Source organism: Hylobates moloch, unplaced genomic scaffold (genome assembly GCF_009828535.3).
Source record: "Hylobates moloch isolate HMO894 unplaced genomic scaffold, HMol_V3 SCAFFOLD_355, whole genome shotgun sequence".
NCBI classification, from domain to species: Eukaryota; Metazoa; Chordata; class Mammalia; order Primates; family Hylobatidae; genus Hylobates; species Hylobates moloch.
Genome location: NW_026652630.1, coordinates 7,138 through 30,442, shown reverse-complemented (window position 1 = coordinate 30,442; position 23,305 = coordinate 7,138). Strand labels below are relative to the sequence as shown.

Sequence of the window (23,305 nt, the reverse complement as noted above, 5' to 3'; positions counted from 1 at the left end):
GAGGCGGAGCTCAGACAGTAATAATCTGGCTGGGGGCGGAGCTCACATAGTAATGCTCTGAGAGGGGGCGGAGCTCACACAGTAATGCTCACTGGCCGGCTGCTCACCTCCTACTGTGTGGCCTGGTTCCTAACAGGCCATGGACTGGTAATGATCTGTGGCCTGGGGATTGGGGACCCCTGATTTAAATAATCAAGGACACACTCACCTAGTAAACCATCTGCCAACAAAAAGGAGGAAAAGCACCAACATTAATTTGAACTTAGAAATAAACTACAACAAGGCCAGACATGGTAGTTCACACCTGTAATTCCAGCACTTTGGGAGGCCAAGGAGGGACGATCACTTGAGCCCAGCAGTTTGAGACCAGCCTAGGCAATACAGTGAGACCCTGTCCCTACAATTACAAAATAAATGAGCTGGGTGTGGTGGTGCACACCTGTAGCCCCAGCTACTCAGAAGGATGAGTCGGGAAGATCACCTGAGCTGCCCAGGAGTTTGAGGCTGCAGTGAGCTGAGACTGCACCACTGCACCGATCCTGTCTCAAAAAAAAAAAGAAACTATAACAAAATATCTGGATTTTGATGTGACAGAATACAAAGATAATTACATTTGATATTTAGGTCAACAAATATGACTAAAGTCACAACAGTAAAATATTTTAAATGGATTTGGAAATAAAAGAAAGTTTGTTCATTTATATTTTATTTAAGAGCTGTGCCCAGTTTTATCGTGTCACAAGAATGAAGCAAGAGACAAAGGTAAGTGCCATGCTCCCTAGCCACTGGGTTCCTGGCAAGCTCCCGGCCACTGGGTGCCAATCTCCCTTCAGTGTACTCCTTCTTCCCCGGAGTACAGAAGCGTATAAAGACAGTTATGACATGGACACATGCATGAACTATTATACATAATTACAAAAGCTGATTCTGTCATCACCGCATCTTGTCTCATCAGTAGGAGCGAATGGCTGGGGGGACGGTGGCACAGTCAGCCTCGTTCAAAGTTTTGTCAATTACGGGTCTATATTCCAGAGTGACCTTGAAAAGAAGAGTCAGTGGTAAGTTAAGCACAAAAATGTACAAAAAGCCATCTCTTGTGTTCCTTTTGAAAAATTTTAACTATAAAAGTAGATTTACGGCATGTGAACTTTAAGGTATTTGCTGCAGTATTTTCCAGTAACAAATTCAAAAATGATCTACATGCGCAACAGGGGAGTGTCAATGACGGCAGATCCACAGATGGAACAGAGCAACGAAAATGACACTGCACCAGATTCTCAGTGCTTTACAAAAATGCTCCCGTCATGTAGAGTGGGAGAACCCTTGTCTATACCAAGACACTTGACGTTTAAACTATCTACTTCCAGTTTTTCTACTTCAAAGTAAATATTTATATAGGTTGAACATCCCTAATCCAAACATCTGAAATTCTCCCAAATCTGAAACTTTCTGAGCACCAACATCACATTCAAAAGAAATGTGCTATGGAGTCAGATCTTCCCATTAGGGATGCTCAGACAGTAAGTATAATGCAAATATTCCAAGGTCCGAACAAGCCCGAAATCCAGAACACTTCTAGTCCCAAGGATTTCAGAGAAGGAATACTCAAGCCATGTATTAAATATGCACACACAGGAAAAGGTAGGCACAGATACAAAGAAATTTAAACCATAATGGGTCATCTCAAGTTAGTGAGCTCTTATTTCAATGTCTTTGTACTTTCTAAAATGAGTATGTATTTCTTGAAAAATCACTGAAACTGGCTGGGCGTGTTTGTTCATGCCTGTTGGGGAGGCCAAGACAGGTAGATCACCTGAGCTCAGGAGCTCAAGACGAGCCTGGGCAACGTGGCAAAACCCCGTCTCTACAAAACATACAAAAATGAGCCAGGCATGGTGGCATGTGCCCGGGAGGCTGAGGTGGGAGGATCACCTGAGCCGGCAGGAGGTTGAGGCTGCAGTGAGATGAGATCGAGCCACCACATTTCAGCCTGGGCAACAGAGATGAGACTCTATCTCAGAGAAACAAAAACAAAACAAAAAACCCAAACCCGGAAACATTAAAAATAGACTTGTGCTAAGCGAGTGAAGTGTGATTTCTATACACTACCAGGAAATGGCCTTCATGATAAATCCTGAAAATGACCTACTGCCTGAATCACAGACACACTAGATGACAGTGAGAGTCCAAAGGTAACTTCCACAGACACGGCTAAATGATTATACAACTATCTCTTACAAGCTATGAAAAGCTTAAGGGTAAAAGCTTTCTATCTTCATTATTTCTGAATCTCAATACCCAGCGGAAATGCCACACGGGTGAACTGCGCTTGTGTGGAACAAAGCTGCAACCCCCCTACCACACCCTCGGCTAGCTGTTCCCGGGATGCTGCTTACCCCAACCCCTCCTCAATTCCTTTTTTTTTTTTTTTAAAGAGACAGAGTCTCGCTCAGTCGCCCAGGCTGGAGTGCAGTGGCGCCATCTCGGCTCACTGCAAGCTCTGCCTCCCGGGTTCATGCCATTCTCCTGCCTCAGCCTCCTGAGTAGCTGGGACTACAGGCGCCCACCACTATGCCCGGCTAATTTTTTTGTATTTTTAGTAGAGACGGGGTTCCCCTCCTCAATTTCTGCCCTTTTCTGCTTGCTCAGTGCCCAGGGGATGGTAAGGGCTGCACCACATCCCCTCAGCTCCCCTGCACACGCTTCCAGTTGGCCCAGCCCATGGGAGGAGAGGGGAGGGGTCTCTTCTGGGCTCCCTTGGCATGGGACTGGTTTCTGGTAGTGGCTGTGTCCCCACCCCACAGATGCTGACTTTCTTGCTAGGTCCACAATCATCTCCTCCCCTGCCACCAGGCCTTGGACACTTGCTCCTGCCCAGGGACTTCCATCTGGCCCACATCATGGAGCAACGCTTCCTTAAGGCTCCTCTGAACCACCTGCAGGCACTGGATTCTGTCTCCAGCCCGAAGCCTGACCGCGTCAGAGTGCCTTTTTCAGTGGTGCCTCAAATCTGTCAGGAGTTGATTTAAATCTGGCCTGCTCCTCCCCGTTCACCATCAGCAAGGCCAGCCTGCAGACCTGGGTGGGGCCGTGTGGGTGCTGGGCTATGGTGAGAACAAGCTCCACACTGACCTTCCCAGTGCTGACGTCCACATGAGCTTCCTCCAGTGCTTCTCAAAGGGCTTCTTCTGTTTCCCCTGGATGGGCTTGGAGTGATCGCACTCATTAATCCACACCTGACGCCAGAAACACCATCACATTTCTCATTACTCTAACAGAGCAACACAGAAAAAACACAGCAAACATTAAAATGATCTAAGAGACAGATGCCCTAGAACTCATTCCATTTCCACTTCAGCCCAGGAGGTTGGCACCATCAACAGGTTCAGAACCCACAGAGGACACATGGGTGGCCAGGGGTGTGCAGCCAGCAGCGAGTCCAGAGTAATCCATGTCCGCGTGTTCCCTTAGACATCCTTTATGTACCTAAGAGTTTATCAAATACTTTGTCTTTTTGCTCCATGCACTAGGAGACTACCTCAATCCTTTCTTTCAGCCTGTTTTTATTAAAGAAATGTTTTCTTTTGAGACAGGGTCTCGCTATGTCACCTGGGCTGGAGTGCAGTGGTGTGAGCACAGCTCGCCGGAGACTTGACTTCCCAGGCTCAATCATCTTGCCTCAGCCTCCTGAGCAGCTGGTACTTCAGGCACGTACCAACACGCCTGGCTAATTTTTTAATTTTTGTAGAGACAGGTTTCGCCATGTTGCCCAGGCTGGTCTAGAACTCTGGGGCTCAAGTGATCCGCCTGCCTCAGCCTCCCAAATGCTGGGATTACAGGTGGGAGCCACTGCACCTGGGTTCTGTTCTAATTAAAACTCATTGTCACCAACTCAATTTATGCTCCTGGCCAGGCACAGTGGCTCATGCCTGTAATCCTAGCACTTTGGGAGGCCAAGGTGGGTGGTTCACTTGAGGTCAGGAGTTCGAGACCAGCTCGGCCAACATGGTGAAACCCCGTCTCTCCAGAAAATACAAAATTAGCCAGGCATGGTGGCATGCGTCTGTAATCCCAGCTACTTGGGAGGCTGAGGCAGGAGAATCACTTGAACTCGGGAGGCAGAGGTTGCAGTGAGCTGAGATCGCGCCACTGCACTCCAGCCTGGGGGACAGTGAGACTCCATCTCAAAAAAATAAAAATAAAAATAATAAATTGCTTATTATTCTGTATTGTGGCAAACACGGATTCATATACTTTGCAGGAAAGACTCTTAATATGTATGAGACGAGCAAGTTCTGAGCAGTGATCACAGCCATCAGCATATTCTAGTGGAGGGTAAATCAGTAAAATTTCATGGTGAATACAAATGATTTTCCCATTCACCGTGTTCAGCTGACTGGAAAGGCTGCCACCAGCTGCCCACACACAGTCCTGAACCAGCCTGTGTGCCTGCCTTGTGGAGCCTTTGTCCTTTTGCTGATGTGGTTTATCCTGAACTTGCATTTGCACCCCAAGGTTCCCTTTCTGTGGTTTTTTGCTATCATATGTGAAAAACTCTTACCAGGCAGAATCCAACATGTGTGCTCTGCACAAAAACCAGTTCATCTGAAGAACAAGTGACCAAAGGGCAGGCTCTATAATACCTTTTCCAAACCACAGGGCAGGTCTGAAACGGTGGCTTACTCGTTATTTAATAAACTGGCATTTCCTCCACAGGGCAGGTTTGAAATGGTGACTTACTCATTATTTAATAAACTGGCATTTATTTCCTGGTCATGACACTCTGGCTGCACTTTTTTTTTTTTTTGAGACAGAGTCTCGCTCGCACTCCAGCCCGGGCTGGAGTGCAGTGCCGCGATCTCGGCTCACTGCAAGCTCTGCCTCCCGGTTCACGCCATTCTTCTGCCTCAGCCTCTCAGAGTAGCTGGGGCTACAGGCGCCCGACTAATTCTTTTGTATTTTTAGTAGAGACGGGGTTTGTAGTAGAGACTGTGGTCTCGATCTCCTGACCTCATGATCCGCCCGCCTCGGCCTCCCAAAGTGCTGGGATTACAAGCGTGAGCCACCGCGCCCGGCCCCTGGCTGCACTTCTAACCTTGGCCTTCTAACAGCAAATCACATTGGCTTGGAGATGCCACTGCTGGCATCAGTGGACGCTGACCCAAAGCAAGGAAAGGTCGCAGTGATCCAGAAGATGGCGAGAACCCAGGGATCAAAGTTACCAGGGGGAAAAAAGCATTTTTTGGATTTACTTTTGGGGAAACGAAATAAAATGCAGAGAAAATGCAGGGGTGGGGCTGAGTCCCACCAGGTGGAAGGAAAAGGCAGGTGCAGGTGGGTGTGGTGAGAAGGCGCACCTTGTAGTCTTCCCTGGCGTGCGCGCCCCGTGACTCCTTCCACGCCTCTGCTCCACTGATGGTCTGCGGCGCACACAGCAACAGGTTCTGCAACTCCAGGGTCTCCACCAGGTCCGTGTTCCAGACCATTCCTAGGGACACAAAAAGTTCCATCAGGGGCAGGCAGGACCCAGTCACATGGGCCCTCCGAGCTGTCAGCCTGGGCCTGCTAGTCTGTGGAGTCACTGGTAGTGGCTTTATAGCTGAGGGCCAGGACCCATCCAGACAGCAAGCATGGAACTAAGTCAGCACTGACGCGACAGACACCAGCCCACCCTGCAGAAGGCAGGGCCCAACAGTGTGCACGGAGCCTGCTGTCTGCTCACCCCGGTCGAACGTCTTCAGGTGCTTCAGGTCTCTGTGGAGCTTGCTGATTTTCCCACAACCTTCTTGCAACACGCTTCCCACACGGAACACGGCAGCATGATTTTGCATTGACTGTGGCACAAAATATTATTTGTAAACTTTTAATCCATAGAAGCAGCCATACCAAGAACTGCTTAACTTGTAGACCTGTTGTTTTGTATTTCATTTTATTTGTTATGTAAATTAAACAGAAAAATCAGGAAATTTAGACTTTATTACTCTGAACTTAAAAATGAAGTTTTGACTAAAGCTTCTGAATAAATAAATGTTTCTATTACATACATATCTTAGACCCACACACATCCTTTCCAGCGGGATACAGCCGGGGTCCAGGACTCCAAGCAGACTGCCTGTGAGGCACCATGTTCCATACGGCTCCGCGGCCAACCAGGCAGGGCTGCCTCCCCACACCCCTGGTGGGACTCCTGACGTGGGGTCTGGTGGTCAACGTGACACGAGCCAGCAGCCCTGTGGTGATACACACTAGGAGGAGCTGAGCAGAGCCCTGCTGATGGTGGGGTTGGAGCGGAAGGTCTTCAAGGAGAGGGAGGGGCGTGGGTGTCTGGGGCCCTTGGCCCATCTGGCTACTGTCTTTTGCCTATTTTGTAGAAGCTCCTTGTACACTGAGTTCCTTCATAGTTTTACTGTGGTGAGAAACGTGCTATGCAGTGGACGTGAAGTTTACTGTAGGTATGCTGGGAACTGGGTGTCAGCTTTTGCTTCCTGTGGGACAGACAGGTACCACCTCCGTGATCCCTCCTCCTCCTTGCTTCTCCCTCTATCTGTGCTTTGCTCCACTGACCCTGTCTCTTCCTCTACCAATGCACCTTCATGGTTTAATTTGGACATTTCATCTGATTTTCCTGAGACTCATACATAATTGTAACACTGTAATGCACATCAACCTAATGGTTTTTCAGGAAGAACAAATGAAAAAAACTGCATCTCAGAATCTAGTATTAGATTCTTTCATGTCCTTTAGCAGCCACGTTTTCATATCTTTTTCATATTTCTGGCTACAGTATTTCAAGGCATTTTAAATTTTTTGTTTGAAATGTGAATGAGATATTTACTGATGTCTGAGCAGACTACTGCTGGCACATTGCAAAGCTACTGATTTTTAGATACAAATCTCTTATCCAGATACCTTACTACATTCTTGTTTTGTTTCTGTTAGTTTTTCAGTTTATTCTCTGGAAATTTTTTGGAAATTTTATCTGTAAATAATGTCAACTGTATCTATTCCTTTTCAATACTTACTGCCGAAACCAGCTGGGTCGTGGAAACCCTAACCCAGCGGCAGTAGAGGAATTAAAGACACACACACAGAAATATAGAGTGTGGAGTGGGAAATCGGGGTCTCACAGCCTTCAGAGCTGAGAGCCTCGAACAGAGATTTCCCCACGTATTTACTGACAGCAAGACAGTGATAAGACTTACTAAAAGTATTCCTTATGGGAAATAAAGGGAAGCAGGAGCATGTCCTTAAGGCACAGATCGCTCATGCTATTGTTTGTGGTTTAAGATTGCCTTAAGAGGTTTTCCGCTCTGGGTGGGCCAGGTGTTCCTTGCCCTCATTACGGTAAACCCACAACCTTCTGGTGTGGGCGTCATGGCCATCATGAGCATGTCACATGCTGCAGAGATTTTGTTTAGGGCCAGTTTGGGGGCCAGTTTATGGCCACATTTGGGGGCCTGTTTCCAACAATGTATCTCATTTCTTTTTTTGATTGTTACTATTAATAGCCAGAGTCAGCAGAAAAATCCCTTCCCCAACGAAACGCATTTCCACAAGCATAGGAAGCTCTGTTTGTTTAGTGCTGACTCCAGCACCTCATGGAGCCTGGGATACAGCAGGCACCAAGACACACCTTGTTTGGTGGGAACACTTCTAGTATTCTCACTTCAAACTATCTCAGATTTGCCATTTCTATATCCTAAGGCATGTTCCCATTCTCTAATGCAATGGTTCCTTCTTTCCCAGCTGGCCTCCAACCCTACAAAAGCACTGCAGGGCATCACTCAGCCTTCTGTGCCTTAGTCACGCTGTTCTCACCTTTCCACAAAGCCTCCCTCAAGCCCAGCCTCACTTGAAGACTGAAGGGCACAGGCCTCTGAAAATGTCAGCAGCGAACCTGTTCTCTTGTGTCTAACACCAAATGCCTTTCAGAATACGACTAAAGCAATGGACTTCTTTTTAGAAAATACGCAGAAATTCTTGCAAATAGTAGACAAGAGATCTCATTCTTGGACATGAATCCTTGTTATTAGAAGAATTCAGTTTCTTAGACTGACTATATATCAGGTTCTCCACAGCCCCTGTGGCTAATGGCTGCCATACTGGACGGCAAACACTCAACATTTCCATCATCACAGACGGTCCTACTGGACCGACTCCCAGCAGCACAGGCCGCACAGATCACTTTCCACCCGCCGCCCACTCTCCCTCTCTTCTGAGTATATTTAGGGGCAGCAACAGGTCCAGCTTAAAGACATTTCCGAGCTGCTGGAAGCCAGGCATGATGACATGATCAATATCTGGGCCTGAGATGTAAGCACCAGTGTTGTGTTGAACTCCAGGAAACCTCTGAGAAAGCTGCCCTGCTGGGGACTGAGCTTCTACGGCGGTCCTGTGGCTCCCTTTCCTCCACGCTGTGACTCATCAATGACAATGACAGCCAGCGATGGTCAGGGCACGGAGGTCATGCCCAAGCACACACGAGTGAACCACAGAAGGCTGTCCTGGATGCTAAGCAGTCACTAATTCTGCCCTAGCCTGCTGACCTTCTATGTGGAACAGAAGTGCACTTCTGGTCTCTTCCATATTCTTGGTACAGTGAGGAGCACATCCTGCTGCTGTTTCCTCCAGATACTGGTGCAGCCTCATATGTTTATCGCAGCACTAGTCACAATAGCAAAGTCATGGAATCAACCTAATTGTCCAACAACGGATGACCGGATGAAGAAAATGTGGTACATATATACCATGAAATACTACTCAGCCACGAAAAAAGAACGTAATCATGTCTTCTGCAGCCACACGGATGGAACGGGAGTTCACTATCCTAAGTGAAGTGACTCAGAAGGTCAAGTGTCACACATTCTCACTGGAAGTGGGCGCTGAACGGTGAGTATACCTGGACACACAGAGTGGACTAATAGAGACTGGGGGCTCCAAAAAGCGGCGGGGGGGATGAGCAATTACCTGCTGGGTACAACACACACGACTTGCGTGACGGGTACATGAAAAGCCCAGACTCCACCACATCACAGTAAAAACATCCACACAAAACTGCACCTGCATCCCCCTAAATCTATTTTTAAAAAAACAAAACCAGTGCAGGGCCAGGTATGCAGCACGCCTGCTCACCCCAGAGCGAGTCCAGGCTCTTACCTTCTGCATGCTGAGTCGCAGTTCCAATGTTCTTATGCTTCCATCAGCAAATCTCAATTTGTCAAGATTCATGACAGATTCTTCCCCAGCATTTGGTTTAATTGGAGGGACTTTATCTCCTAAAACACCAACAAAAAACGCCAGAATTTAACTTCCGAAAAACGTTTTAAAAAACCAAATGGATTTAGAATGACACACAAATATGTAGCACAGCCGCTCAAGGAGCCTGGAAACTGTGTAAGTCTCCTGAGCTAACACACTGCCAGCCCACCCTACATCTGAGGCCATCTGTTGAGTTGGGACAATTTTAAAGAACAGACATGAAACGCAAAACTGTTGGCACACAGTAGATATCCATTAAGTAATCTTAGAGTGAATAAACTAGAAATCATCTTTAAAATTAAAAAATGAAATGTAGGCTGGGTGTGGTGGCTCACGCCTGTAATCCCAGCACTGTAGGAGGCCGAGGTAGGTGGAGCACTTGAGGTCATGAGTTCAAGAGCAGCCTGGCCAATGTGGCAAAACCTCATTTCTACTAAAAACACAAAAATTATCTGGCATGAGAACTGCTTGAACCCGAAAGGTGGAGGTTACAGTGAGCCAACATTGCGCCACTGCACTCCTGCCTGGGCAACAGAGCAAGACCCTGTCTTACAAAAAAAAAAAAAATAATGTATACAAATTTATATATATTAAGTGTATATAAATGTCACTCCACTAAGGGGAAGAAAAGACCTTCCAGATGGTAGTCCCAAGGGGCCGGCCACCCCATTGTCCTTTGCATCGGGGGAGGAAGGTGGCTGCTGTGTGCTTGAAAGTCACCTGCTCACTTGGAGTGTTGTGTGCTCTCACCTATACTTCAAGATTTGCAGTTCTTTTTTTTTTTTTGAGATGGAATTTTGCGCTGTAGCCCAGGCTGGAGTGCAGTGGCACCATCTTGGCTCACTGCAACCTCCACCTCCTGGTTCAAGCAATCCTCCTGCCTCAGACTCCGGAGTAGCTGGGACTACAGGAGTACGCCACCATACCTGGCTAATTTTTGTATTTTCAGTAGAGGTGGGGTTTCACCATGTTGGCCAGGCTGGTCTCAAACTCCTGACCTCAGGTGAGCCACCTGCCTCGGCCTCCCAAAGTGCTGGGATCACGTGTGAGCCACTGCGCACGGCCAAGATTTGCAACTCTTGTGTTTCCAAGATGTCTTGAAAAAAGTTGTAAAGTTTTTCTTTTTATAACATTATATATACATTTTCTTCAATAGGTAACACATGCAGGAGGTAGGCGGTATGAAATGCAGGAGTCAAACAGGCCCTGCCCTGCCCACTGCCTCTCCCCAGGCCCAGGCTGTGGGACTCCTGAGGGTCTGCACCGCCTCTCCCCGGGCCCAGGCCGTGGGTCTCCTGAGGGTCTGCACCGCCTCTCCCCGGGCCCAGGCCGTGGGTCTCTTGAGGGTCTGCACCGCCTCTCCCCGGGCCCAGGCCGTGGGTCTCTTGAGGGTCTGCACCGCCTCTCCCCGGGCCCAGGCCGTGGGTCTCCTGAGGGTCTGCACTGCCTGTCCCTGGGCCCAGGCCGTGGGTCTCTTGAGGGTCTGCACCGCCTGTCCCCGGGCCCAGGCCGTGGGTCTCTTGAGGGTCTGCACCGCCTCTCCCCGGGCCCAGGCCGTGGGACTCCTGAGGGTCTGCACCGCCTCTCCCCAGGCCCAGGCCGTGAGTCTCGAGGGTCTGCACCGCCTCTCCCCGGGCCCGGGCCGTGGGTCTCCTGAGGGTCTGCACCGCATCTCCCCGGGCCCAGGCTGTGGGTCTCTTGAGGGTCTGCTCAAATGTTTCTAGGCTAGCTGGTTTCTTTTCCTTTTGTTTATAATGCTTTAAAAATTGATCATTCATTAAAATTGACTTTTTTCTTTTGGTGGACAGTTCTACAATTTATTTTTTCTTTTCTTTTTTTTCAGACAATGTCTCTTCCCTCTGTTGCCCAGGCTGGAGTGCCGTGGTGTGATCTCGGCTCACTGCAACCTCCGCCTTCCAGGCTCCAGCAATCCTCCCACCTCAGCCTCCCAAGTAGCTGGGACTACCCAAGTGTGAGCCACCATACCCAGCTAATTTTTGTATTTTTGGTAGAGACGGGGTTTCACCACCTTGCCCAAGCTGGTCTTGAACTCCTGAGCTCAAGCAATCTGCCTGCCTCGGCCTCCCAAAGTGGTGGGATTATAGGCGCGAGCCACTGCACCCAGCCTCAGTTCTACCAATTTCAACACATGTATAGATGCATGTAACCACTTTGGGAGGCTGAGACAGGAGGATCACTTGAGGTCAGGAGTTCAAGACCATCCTGGGCAACACAGGGAGACCCTGTCCCTAGAAAACATTTTTAAAAATTAGCCAGATGTGGTGGCGTGCACCTGATCGTACCACTGCGCTCCAGCCTGGGCGACAGACTATGTCTAAAAATATATATATATATGTATTTTTTTGGGGGGGGGCGTGGGGGAGAAGTAGGGATGCTACAAGCATTTTTTCTTTCCTTTTCATTTTTAAAAATTAAAGCTTAAAGATACAGTAAAATAAACTCATCATCTTTAATGTAGGGTTTTTCAAATTTTGACACACACAGAGCTGTGTCTGTAAGTCTCAGCACAATCAGGAAACAGCTTCTGGCAACCACCAATCCCTTTTCTTCCCTAGATGTGCCTTTTCCAGAATGTCGTATCAACAGAACCACAGGTGTGCAGCCTTTTGAGTCTGACTCCACAGCATCCTGCGTGAGATGCTGCATGTGTGAGCGGTTTCTCAGATGTAAAGTATAGGGTATTCTTACAAAATGTTCTTTTCTGCATTTTCAAAGAAAGAGAAGCTCAAAATTTCTACATTGCTCTGAGAGAAGTGGTATCAGTCCTCACTGCTGCAAAGTGCAGGGCTATGGAATGAGACAAGCACAACCTGTGGCGTCAAGAACGACGAACCTGAACTCCGCCTTCACCGATGATCAGCAATGGCTTGGGATAAGACGCCAGCTCTGCGTGTGCTGGCCTCCTGGGCTGTGGTCAGATCCACAGAGACGGAGTGTCTGAAGTAAGCTACCCTTTTAATACTATCTGTACCTTTCTAACTACAGATATAAAAGGGTGCATGTTTATAAGTTATGGCAGTGCTAGTCTTTATTTCACTTTTATTTGCTCTTTTCAACAGAGCAAAAAGCACCTGTTCTATAAAAACAGCAGAAATCATGCTAAACAGTTAACACCAGAGAAACGTAACGGGAAGAACGTGGGCCTGGGGTCCCACCATCCTTGCCACACAAACATCCACCAGTGCCTCATCCACCTCACACTGTTCTGAGCACACGAGGCTGGATAACCACCGTGAACATCTCTGGAGGTGGGAGTGATGCTAACTGTCCTGTTCTTAGTGCACGTAAGACTCACACTCCCACACATGGTATTTCTTCTCCTGCACGTTACTTGACACTATCATGAAAAGAAAACCAGCAAGTGAAATCCAATCTGTCCGTAGAGGGTGGGAATCCTGTTCACTCTAAGTCAGCCCTTCTCCTCTAATAGAGGTTAGTTGTACTTTGTTTTTAGAATGCCCTAAATTATTTTTCTAAGTACCAAGAAGTTACATATTCATTCATGCCAACTATTTTAAATATTTCATTGCAAATAAGTGATTTTTATCAGGCAAGTAATATGTAATGAAATTCCCCTACAAATAACAACTTCCTAATAGTGCTTTTTCTAAGCAGAAAATAATGACTGCAAAATAATTAAAAAAAAAAAATGTAACCCCAAAAATGTCACCTTAACTGTTAAGATCCCCAACCAGCCTCTATCTAGTCTCAACATTACCACCATATAATCTCTGGATTTCTCAGTTTAATCACTTCTGGGGAAAAAACCCAGACTACCTCTATATGATCACTAAGCAAATTTCCAGTAACAAATCGAGGCTTTGTAACCGGCTGGGTGCAGTGGCTCATGCCTGTAATCCCAACAGTTTGGGAAGCTGAGGCAGAAGGACTGTTTGAGTCTAGGAGTTCAAGACCAGCCTGAGCAATATTGTGAGACCCTGTCTCTACAAAAAAATTTTTTTTAAATTAGCCAGGTGTGGTGGTGCATATCTGCAGTCCCAGCTACTTCAGGCTCTGAAGGTTGAGGTGTTGAGGACTGCCTGAGCTCGGGAGGTTGAGGCTGCTATGACTGTGCCACTGCACTCCAGCCTGGGCTGACCCTGTCTCAAAAAAAAGAAAGAAGACTAACCTCCTGCCCTTCTCAAATAGTCTGGCTCCTGAAGAAAACACTTACCAGGCCTGCATGACTCTTCGATGCTCAGGGCACATGCCTGACCAGACAACCAGGTCCAACAGCGAGTTTGCCCCGAGGCGGCTGGCACCATGTACCGAGGCACAGGCGGCCTCCCCACAGGTGTACAGGCCGGGCACAATCTGATCCTGGCCATTCACATGCCTCAGGACCTGTGGAAAGGAAGATTTCAGGTGAAATGTCAAGGTGCCCATTCCTCCACAAGCCCACCTCCCTCAACAGGGTGTCTGTGCTACGGGTCAGAGAAAGAGAGGGAAGTAGGCCGGGCGTGGTGGCTCACGTCTGTAATCCCAGCACTTTGGGAGGCTGAGGCGGGTGGATCACCTGAGTTCAGGGGTTCAAGACCTGTCTGGCTAACATGGTGAAACCCCGTTTCAACTGAAAGTACAAAAATTAGCCAGGCATGATGGCGGGTGCCTGTAATCCCAGCTACTTGGGAGGCTGAGGCAGAAGAATCGCTTGAATCTGGGAGGCGGAGGTTGCAGTGAGCCGAGATTGCGCCATTGCACTCCAGCCTAAGCGACAGAGCGAGTCTCCATCTCCAATAAACAAAGAGAGGGAAGTAAAGACCGTATCTGAGAAGGAAATAAGGACCATAGCTACTCTTCTTCAGAGGGAAACTTCCGAATGTATCCCCCAGTTTCCCCTCTGCCCCTGAGCACCTGCTGTTACAAGCAGGTCAGAGGACCTCCAATGTCAGCATCTGCGACTGTCCCCCGTGTCCCATGTTCCCGAGGCCCTCACCACCTGTGCTCCGGCTCGGACCCAGGAGCACGGCAGGTGGAGGAACATCAGCAGGGGAGACTGATGTTCCAGACTCTTCTACCCCCGTTCACCTCTTCATCTATGCAGGGAAAGTCACAGCTTCCACCCACCTCGCCCAACAAGGAGGCTAAGTGATTGACAAGCTCTGTGTGAACCGCAAACCACTCAAAGGTATGAATTATAAAGATCCCTCAATGTACAAGATCATTAGAAATAGGAATTATAAAGATCCCTCGATGTATAACATCATTAGAAATAACACAAGATCATATAGGAAAGTAATTATAAAATGGAAAAAGCTGCAAATGATGCATCTATGACAGTTTACTAAGGAGGAATAAATTACTAAGCCCCCCTCCATCCTCCAGTAATAGAAATTTAAAGTGCGATCTAGAAAACAATACAGTACTTTCTTGAAGAAAACAACTGTCTTTTCCTCTAAGATCTAAAGAGACAACTGCGAGGTGGGCCCCGTCGTCCCAGCCTTCTTTCCAGCTGTGGGAGAAGAGCCAGCACCATCACCTGCCCCTTGTAGCTGGTGGGAATGCCATCCATGTTATAATGCACGGTGGGGAGGACAGGGATTGGCTCCTTCGTGACGTCCACGCCAGCGAAGATCACGGCTGTCTCTGAAATGCCGGGCAGACGCGTGGCCAGCTGCTCTGGAGGTAGATGGTGCAGCTGCAGGTAGACGTGATCTCCCTCAGGGCCACAGCCTCTGGTAAGACAGAACACCATCACATAAGGCAGAGAACGGCAACGACAGGAGACCTGAGAATACGTCATCTTGGAAGCGTGTGAGTTTCAACATGTTTTGATACTGAGGAAAATTTCCCCTCACGTATGGTCACCCTCTCATCAAATCTTTTCTAAGCATCTACCATGTGCCAGGGACAATCCCAGGTGCTGGGACACAGCTGAGAACCAGAACAAAACTCTGCCCTCACTGAACTCACACTCGTCTCAGCGATCACAGCCTGCTGTGGCTGTCCTTGGTAAGTGCACTAGAAAGGCCTCTATGCCAAATACAGTCGTCCCTGTGTATCCATGGCAGGTTGGGTCCAGGACCCCCACGGATACCAAAATCCGTGGATGCTCAAGTCCCTAATATAAAATAGGAGAGTATTTGCATATAACCTATGCACATCCTCCTCCATATTTTAAATCATCCTCATTTAAAGTTTTACATTTAAGTTTTACAGCAACTCCAGGATTACTCATAGTACCTAATACAATGTAAATGCTAGTAAATAGTTGTTACACTGTGTTGTTTAGGGAACAATGACAAGGAAAAAAAGTCTGCATATTTGTAAGGATGCAATTTTATTTTCAATACATAGTTGGTTGACACCACACATGTGGAACCGATGGATACAGAGGGCCACCATATTCCAAAAAACCATCTGACTTCTCTTTTTTTAATATAAAAATGTAAAACCTCGAAACGCCATACCGGCAGATATTTTGCAAGCGTCGTTACATTAAAGAACAGGGTCAGGCCCTATCTGATCTTTGACAAACCTGACAAAAACAAGCAATGGGGAAAGGATTCCCTATTTAATAAATGGTGCTGGGAAAACTGGCTAGCCATATGTAGAAAGGTGAAACTGGATCCCTTCCTTACACCTTATATAAAAATTAATTCAAGATGGATTAACGACTTATTATGTTAGACCTAAAACCATAAAAACCCTAAAAGAAAACCTAGGCATTACCATTCAGGACACAGGCATGGGCAAGGACTTCATGTCTACAACACCAAAAGCAATGGCAACAAAAGCCAACATTGACAAATGGGATCTAATTAAACTAAAGAGCTTCTGCACAGCAAAAGAAACTACCATCAGAGTGAACAGGTAACCTACAAAATGGGAGAAAATTTTCACAACCTACTCATCTGACAAAGGGCTAATATCCAGAATCTACAATGAACTCAAACAAATTTACAAGAAAAAAACAAACAACCCCATCAAAAAGTGGGCGAACGACATGAACAGACACTTCTCAAAAGGAGACATTTATGCAGCCAAAAAACACATGAAAAAGTGCTCATCATCACTGGCCATCACAGAAATGCAAATCAAAACCACAATGAGATACCATCTCACACCAGTTAGAATGGCCATCATTAAAAAGTCAGGAAACAACAGGTACTGGAGAGGATGTGGAGAAATAGGAACACTTTTACACTGCTGGTGGGACTGTAAACTAGTTCAACCATTGTGGAAGTCAGTGTGGCGATTCCTCAGGGATCTAGAACTAGAAATACCATTTGACCCAGCCATCTCATTACTGGGTATATACCCAAAGGACTATAAATCATGCTGCTATAAAGACACATGCACGTGTATGTTTATTGCGGCAGTATTCACAATAGCAAAGACTTGGAACCAACCCAAATGTCCATCAATGATAGACTGGATTAAGAAAACGTGGCACATATACACCATGGAATACTATGCAGCCATAAAAAATGATGAGTTCATGTCCTTTGTAGGGACACGGATGAAACTGGAAATCATCATTCTCAGTAAACTATCGCAAGGACAAAAAACCAAACACCGCATGTTCTCACTCATAGGTGGGAATTGAACAATGAGAACACATGGACAGAGGAAGGGGAACATCACACTCCAGGGACTGTTGTGGGGTGGGGGGAGGGGGGAGGGGGGAGGGATAGCATTACGAGATATACCTAATATTAAATGATGAGTTAATGGGTGCAGCATACCAACATGGCACATGTATACATATGTAACAAACCTGCACATTGTGCACATGTACCCTAAAACTTAAAGTACAATAATAATAAAATTAAATTTAAAAAAAAAAAAAAAAAGAGCTGCAAATTGTCTTACTGAAAGCCAAATAACCCCCACACTTTGAAAGCTGCCGAAAAACATCTGTGGGTATCAGACACAACACCCAAGGCTCACATACTGACTTCAGGTTGGGTGTGTCTCTCTCCCATACTCCGTCACATACACACACTAAGAGGAACTCTGTTCCACAGATTTGAGAAACTAGCTAAAATTTTCAAAATGTAGGTATTTAGGAAAATATCACAGACTAACAGACGCCTGCCGGCAGCTCAGAGAGGTGGCTGTGCACACGTCCCTGCACACGAAGGTGAGGGCGAGCGGTGCTGAAACTCACAGAAGCAACCCCGGCCCGTGTGCCCGCTCAGACAATGCTGGTGGTAAATCACACGCACCTTCCTTCGCGGATCTCCAGAGTCATCGACCGAGACACCACATCTCTAGACGCCAGGTCCTTCGCGACAGGGGCGTATCGCTCCATAAACCTTTCGCCTTGACTGTTAATGAGAATGCCTCCCTCTCCACGACATCCTTCCGTAATGAGACAACCAGCACCATGTGTGCCTGCAAAAAACCACACATTTATAACCTAACAATTGCTAGGTCTCTATTTCAAACGCATTATTTTTTTTTCAAGATACTTTTTGGGGGAGAGACGAAAAAGATATGCAGAAGGCATTATATGCAAAACTGAATAGAAAGAACAGTTAAGATACAGTGGAAAGTCTGGATAACAAAAAGCACTGACAAGGCTGACAGCTGCAGCAGAGGCTGGGGCAGAGCGGCGTCCCCAGAGAGGAGAAAGGCCGGCCCACAGACCTCTGGCCAACACTCTGATTACAGCCGCGTGTACGTTGGATGCCTCAAATTTTGTTTTAATTTTTGAACATTCTTTTGCACTATGATACTGTGGTGACTAGTTAAGAATATTAGCTTGGAGAATTCATATCTAAGTTACCCAAACAGTGGCAAGGACAGTAATAATGATTATTTTAGTTAATATTTACACTGCACTTGCTATGGGCAGTTCTAGCTGCTGTCCACATATTAAACTCATTTAAGTCTTACAACAACTCTGGGTGTACGACCCCCTTTCTCAGTGACAAGCAAATTAATGCTTGGTAACATCCAGTCATGCAGCTGAGGACAGAGCTCAAACCCAAACCTGGGCAGTCCAGCGGTCTGTGCTCCAAACAGCGGCTCTGTGACTCCTCGGTGCGATGAGAAACAGGGCGTGCCAAGCTCTCGAATTTTAACAAAGGAGATCAAAAACCCTAAACTAAATGTATTTCAAAAGCTACAATTTTTATTTCTATACAAAAAGGGCAATCTTGCTTTCAAAACAAGAATGTGATTCTTGCATCTCACCTGCCTTTTGATTTTCTAAGTTTCAATGCTCTTTTTTCTGTGGTTACTTCTCACATATTGAAGACAAAGCATGAGAAGTGGAGCTCTAAGCAAATCACAGAGGGAATTCAGGGGCTCAGTGACATCTTACTGATTAAAAACAGTAATAAAAAATACAACAGGCCAGGTGCAGTGGCTCATGGCTATAATCCCAGCACCCTGAGGGGCCGAGGCAGGAGGATCGCCTAAGCCCTGGAGTTTGAGACCAGCCTGGGCTTAAAATGGTGACACCCCGTCTCTACCAAAAACAAAAAAACCCTCGAAAATTAGCTGGACATGGTAACACATGCCTGTAGTCCCAGCTGTTTCGGAGGCTGAGGTGGAAGGATCGTTTGAGCCTGGGAGACAAAGGCTGCAGTGAGTCTAGATTGCTCCACTGCACTCCAGCCTGGGCAACAGAGCAAGACCCCATCTCTAAACAAATTAAAAAAAAAAAAACCTACAACAAATTCCTTTCTTATTTTCATCCCTTCCAGGGATCAGAAAGCTGACACTGACAGAGAAAGAGAAGACACAGGTCTGGTCCTTCAGCAACACTTCAGGGGTCTCCATCGTCCACAGGTCAGAAAAGCAACCCAGAAAAGTCCAGGAGTGTCACATATCCCAAGTTAAAACCTGGTATAGAAGATTATCAATTCAGCTTTCCAAAATAGATGCAGGAAGTCACACATGGCCTTAGGGGCAGCTCCTCAAGGCACATGTCTGATCCTGTCACATCAACAGTCGCTGCATGCGTCCCACACCGCTGTTCTCTGTTGCTTTTTACGTAATCTCTGGCTGACTCACTGGGCACGCTAACCCATTCCCCGCTGTCACCATAAGCCCCAGCACTACGTGTCCTGTCTCAGGTGGACCGGGGGCAGCCTTACCCTCCTGTATAAGGTGTGCAATATTGAATGGCCGGTCCGATCAGCCACACAGCAGCACCGACGAGCCTGCCCACCCCTTCCAAACTTGAGGCTCTGTCCACCAAATGCACGCTGATAAATCTTCCCGTCTTCAGTTCTGCTAAATAGCAAGCCATAATTTTCTAGCTGTGAAAGATAAACAAAAACCTTATTACCTTAAAGGAGTCAAGATATTCACAACTAATCTACACTAAACAACTTTAACACAAATCTGCAAACCCAAAGTAAACTATTTTATGAACATGTCAACACTTCATCAAAGAGAAGCTTTTCTTGTTACATGTAACGCATAGTTCATGACGGACAAAGACTTCTCTTGTGAGCTTTGCTAATCACCATTCTTTCGGCTGCCACATCTGCCTCAGTTGCTTACATTTTTTCCCAGACTCTTGTACTAGAAACAGACCACGAGAGCACCCAGAGCCTCCCGCCCATCACCTCGACCACGGCAGCGGGGGCCTGCTCCACCATGTAGTGGATGGCATCCTGGTCCCCCAGCCAGTCGGAGCCCTTCACGGTGTCGTAGAAATGCCACCTTCCGTTGTCCTCCTCCATGTTCCCCAGAGCAGCATTGATTCCTCCCTGGAAACACCAACCACTCCTTACGAGCCACAAACAGGAGCCCCAGCTTTCTCTTCCAGGCCCAAATCCACCCACTGGGGGATTCAGAGAAAGCCAACTACCCACACGGTGACTCCAGTGAGGGCTGACCTCAGCAGAGGAGCAGCGAGGCCTGACAGATCCCAGATCACAACCCCTCCCTGACTCGCCCAGTCGTTCCATCCCTTAGCCTCAGTCTCCTCATCTGTGCGATGGAGACACAGGGAACTCCAGGAAGGGCTGACTGCAGCAGTGAGTGAAAGGCTACCTGTAATATGCTTATTACCTAACATTATCTGGCACAGAAAAGGTACTCAACAAATCTTTCCAGATAGTTTTATTAATAAATCTTCCCAGTGGCATTTACGGGCATGTGTTAAAGATTAGAAGTGCTTCCTGCCAAGTAATAAACTCCACACTCAGAGTCACACTCCCCTGTACCCCTACCTCCTTTGGCTGTACGTGCCCACCACCGTCTTACCCCTCAGAGAGTCCCGGAAGACAGCAGCACAGGGACAAATGAAACCCTTGCCCTTTTCTTCCCCAACCTAAACTCTGATTCCTCCTCTTTAGATGATCTCCTTTTCTTAAGGTGTTGGGGCGGCGGGGGTGGGTGGGGAGGGTAGCAGGCGAGATGGTCACAGAAAACCCAAGTGTGACTGGAGTCCCAATTAAGAGTGACAACAAGGCTCCCGCCCTTCAAAGTCCCCAGGGAAGAGGCTCCAGGGAGAGACCCCTGAGAGGGTGAGCTGAGTGAGTAAGGCACAGCAAGAGGCCACGTGGCTGGAGCACGGGGAGGAGGCAGGAGCCTCCCCAGGTAGAAAATGCGAAGCTGCGCAGGACCTGCACGGAGTGGAGCACGGTGGGGCACCTTTCTCTTACCTGCGCCGCAACAGTGTGTGACCTGGTAGGAAACAGCTTTGTAACACACACTGTATTAAACCCTGCCTCAGAAAGGCCAAATGCAGCTCACGAGCCTGCCCCTCCAGCGCCTACCACCACTGCGTCGAATTCATGGTCCACTACTGGATACTGAGCAGAAATCTGGAAAAGAAAAATTCACCTGTCAATCACATGTTCCACTATGCCAAACATGAAGACTCTTGTGACAGTGAAAGAGCCTGACAAACATAAAAGGAGCAACTGCTGGGCACACAGGGCCTCCATCCTGTCCTGGGGCTGAGCCCTGAACAGTGCGGGGAGAGGTGGGCACATTCGCACCTGGAGAAGGGACTGACAATCAGATTCTATGAATGGTAGAGGGTCTATCCCATGGGATCAGACTGAGGACCACAACTCTACTTCAGGGCCGTGCCTATGCTTATGCCTGAGAAGGTGCCAAGGAGTGGAGTATTCAGTCGCTATTGTGAGCTTATGAGAAAAGAACTTCTCAGCAAGTTTCAGTTTTCCAACAGAGAGAGAACAGGCACACTCAACACCAAGGAAGCCACACCGGAAGGGCCCCACGGTCCTATTTTCAGTAGGATTTTATCATCTATCACAGCAGATACTGTTCATTTTAATTTATTCCTTTACTTGACCTAAATTTAAATCTAGTTTATGGATACATAAGAGATACAAGTAAAAATGTTAACATCTATGTTTATGTTTGTACTTACAATTAAGTATTATTACACTGAAAATAATTTCAGCATGCACTGGATACCTATGAGAAATTTTTCTCTTATGTCTATGACTCATATGAAAACAAACTGGTTAGATCCTTACCCCCTAAGCCAAAAAAATCATTTATAATGGAACAGAAAGCATGAACTTACGGAATCTGAAACTTTAGCAGATGCCCTCTTGTTCCTTCAACAGTGAAGTGAAAACCTCGGGTTCCTGTTTGCAACACTGTTGGCCACTGGAGACACAGAAGACACAGAGCCAGAGGGTTAGTGTCCTGAAGGAACAAATGCCGTGGGGGATAGTAATTCAGATTTCCCCCTGCAAACTGTTCACCTTCTTATGTATCCAGGTGCCCCTGTGCACCCAGAAAGCTCAGCTGGGACCCTCTACTTAACCCTGAAGGGCAGCCCAAGGGGCAACGAAGGACTGAGCCCCCAGGTCCTCCTTTCCACCCTGACTTGGCACTCTAGAAAACCAGGATGAAGCTTGTTTCCAAACAGGATACTCACTGACTCAGATACGAAATGAAAAAGGCACACTTCCTCTGTAAAGTCTTCATTTATGCTACTTAGTGGAGAAGGGGAAAGACATCTATATCGTATTACTGTATGTGGCATTTTGCAAATAATGAAGCATTTTAACTGGCTCCATCAGAGCCCTTTCCACACTACAGTTCCAATCGTCCATGAGGGCTTGCGGTCAGTTCAAAAGGCACTGGACACTGAATCAGGAGATCTGTATCCTGGAACAGTAAAAGCTGACAGCCCAGAGGGAAGAGCTGTCATACCTTCATGACACAGGAGGATGTCGGATGCACACTCACCCCTGCCTGGCTGCTGCTCCTGGCTTTTTCCTGGCCAACGTCTACAACTTGATATATCTCACTGCTTAAATTTTCCATCTTAGAAACCTTTACTCAAGAAAACTCGTTTTAGTGTTTAGTTTTTAGTGGCTCTATGTAAGAGACATGACACTGTCCCATATGCTAAGGTTGGCCAGCCATTCGGGGGATACCTTTTCCATTCTGCTAGTGGCATTTTAGAAGACCACTGAATAGTCTCAGAAATATCATAGGCCGGGCGTGGTGGCTCACGCTTGTAATCCCAGCACTTTGGGAGGCCGAGGCGGGCGGATCACGAGGTCAGGAGATCGAGGCCATCCTAACATGGTGAAACCCCGTCTCTATTAAAAAACACACACACAAAAAAATTAGCCGGGCGTGGTGGCGGGCGCCTGTAGTCCCAGCTACTCGGGCGGCTGAGGCAGGAGAATGGTGTGAACCCGTGAGGCGGAGCTTGTAGTGAGTGGAGATTGCACCACTGCACTCCAGCCTGGGTGACAGAGTGAGACTCCGTCTCAAAAAAAAGAAAAAAGAGAAATATATCATAAAGAATAGTTTTAGGGGCTGGGCGCGGTGGCTCATGCCTGTAATCCCAGCATTTTGGGAGGCCAAGGTGGGCGGATCACCTGAAGTCAGGAGTTCGAGTCCAGTCTGGCCAACGTGGCAAAACCCCCTCTCTACTAAAAATTAGCTGGGCGTGGTGGCGGGCACCTGTAATCCCAGCTACTTGGGAAGCTGAGGCAGGAGAATCGCTTGAACCCAGGAGGCAGAGGTTGCAGTGAGCCTAGACTGTGCCACTGTACTCCAGCCCGGGCGACAGAGAGAGACAATGTCTGCAAAAAACAAAAGAAAAGAAAAAAAAAGC

The 23,305-nt window shown here is 47.3% G+C and overlaps 1 pseudogene; it reads right to left on the bottom strand.

Moving 5' to 3' along the window:
• Positions 1-689: 689 nt before the first annotated feature.
• Positions 690-19,419, bottom strand: LOC116464271 (succinate dehydrogenase [ubiquinone] flavoprotein subunit, mitochondrial-like; annotated as a pseudogene).
• Positions 19,420-23,305: the final 3,886 nt, after the last annotated feature.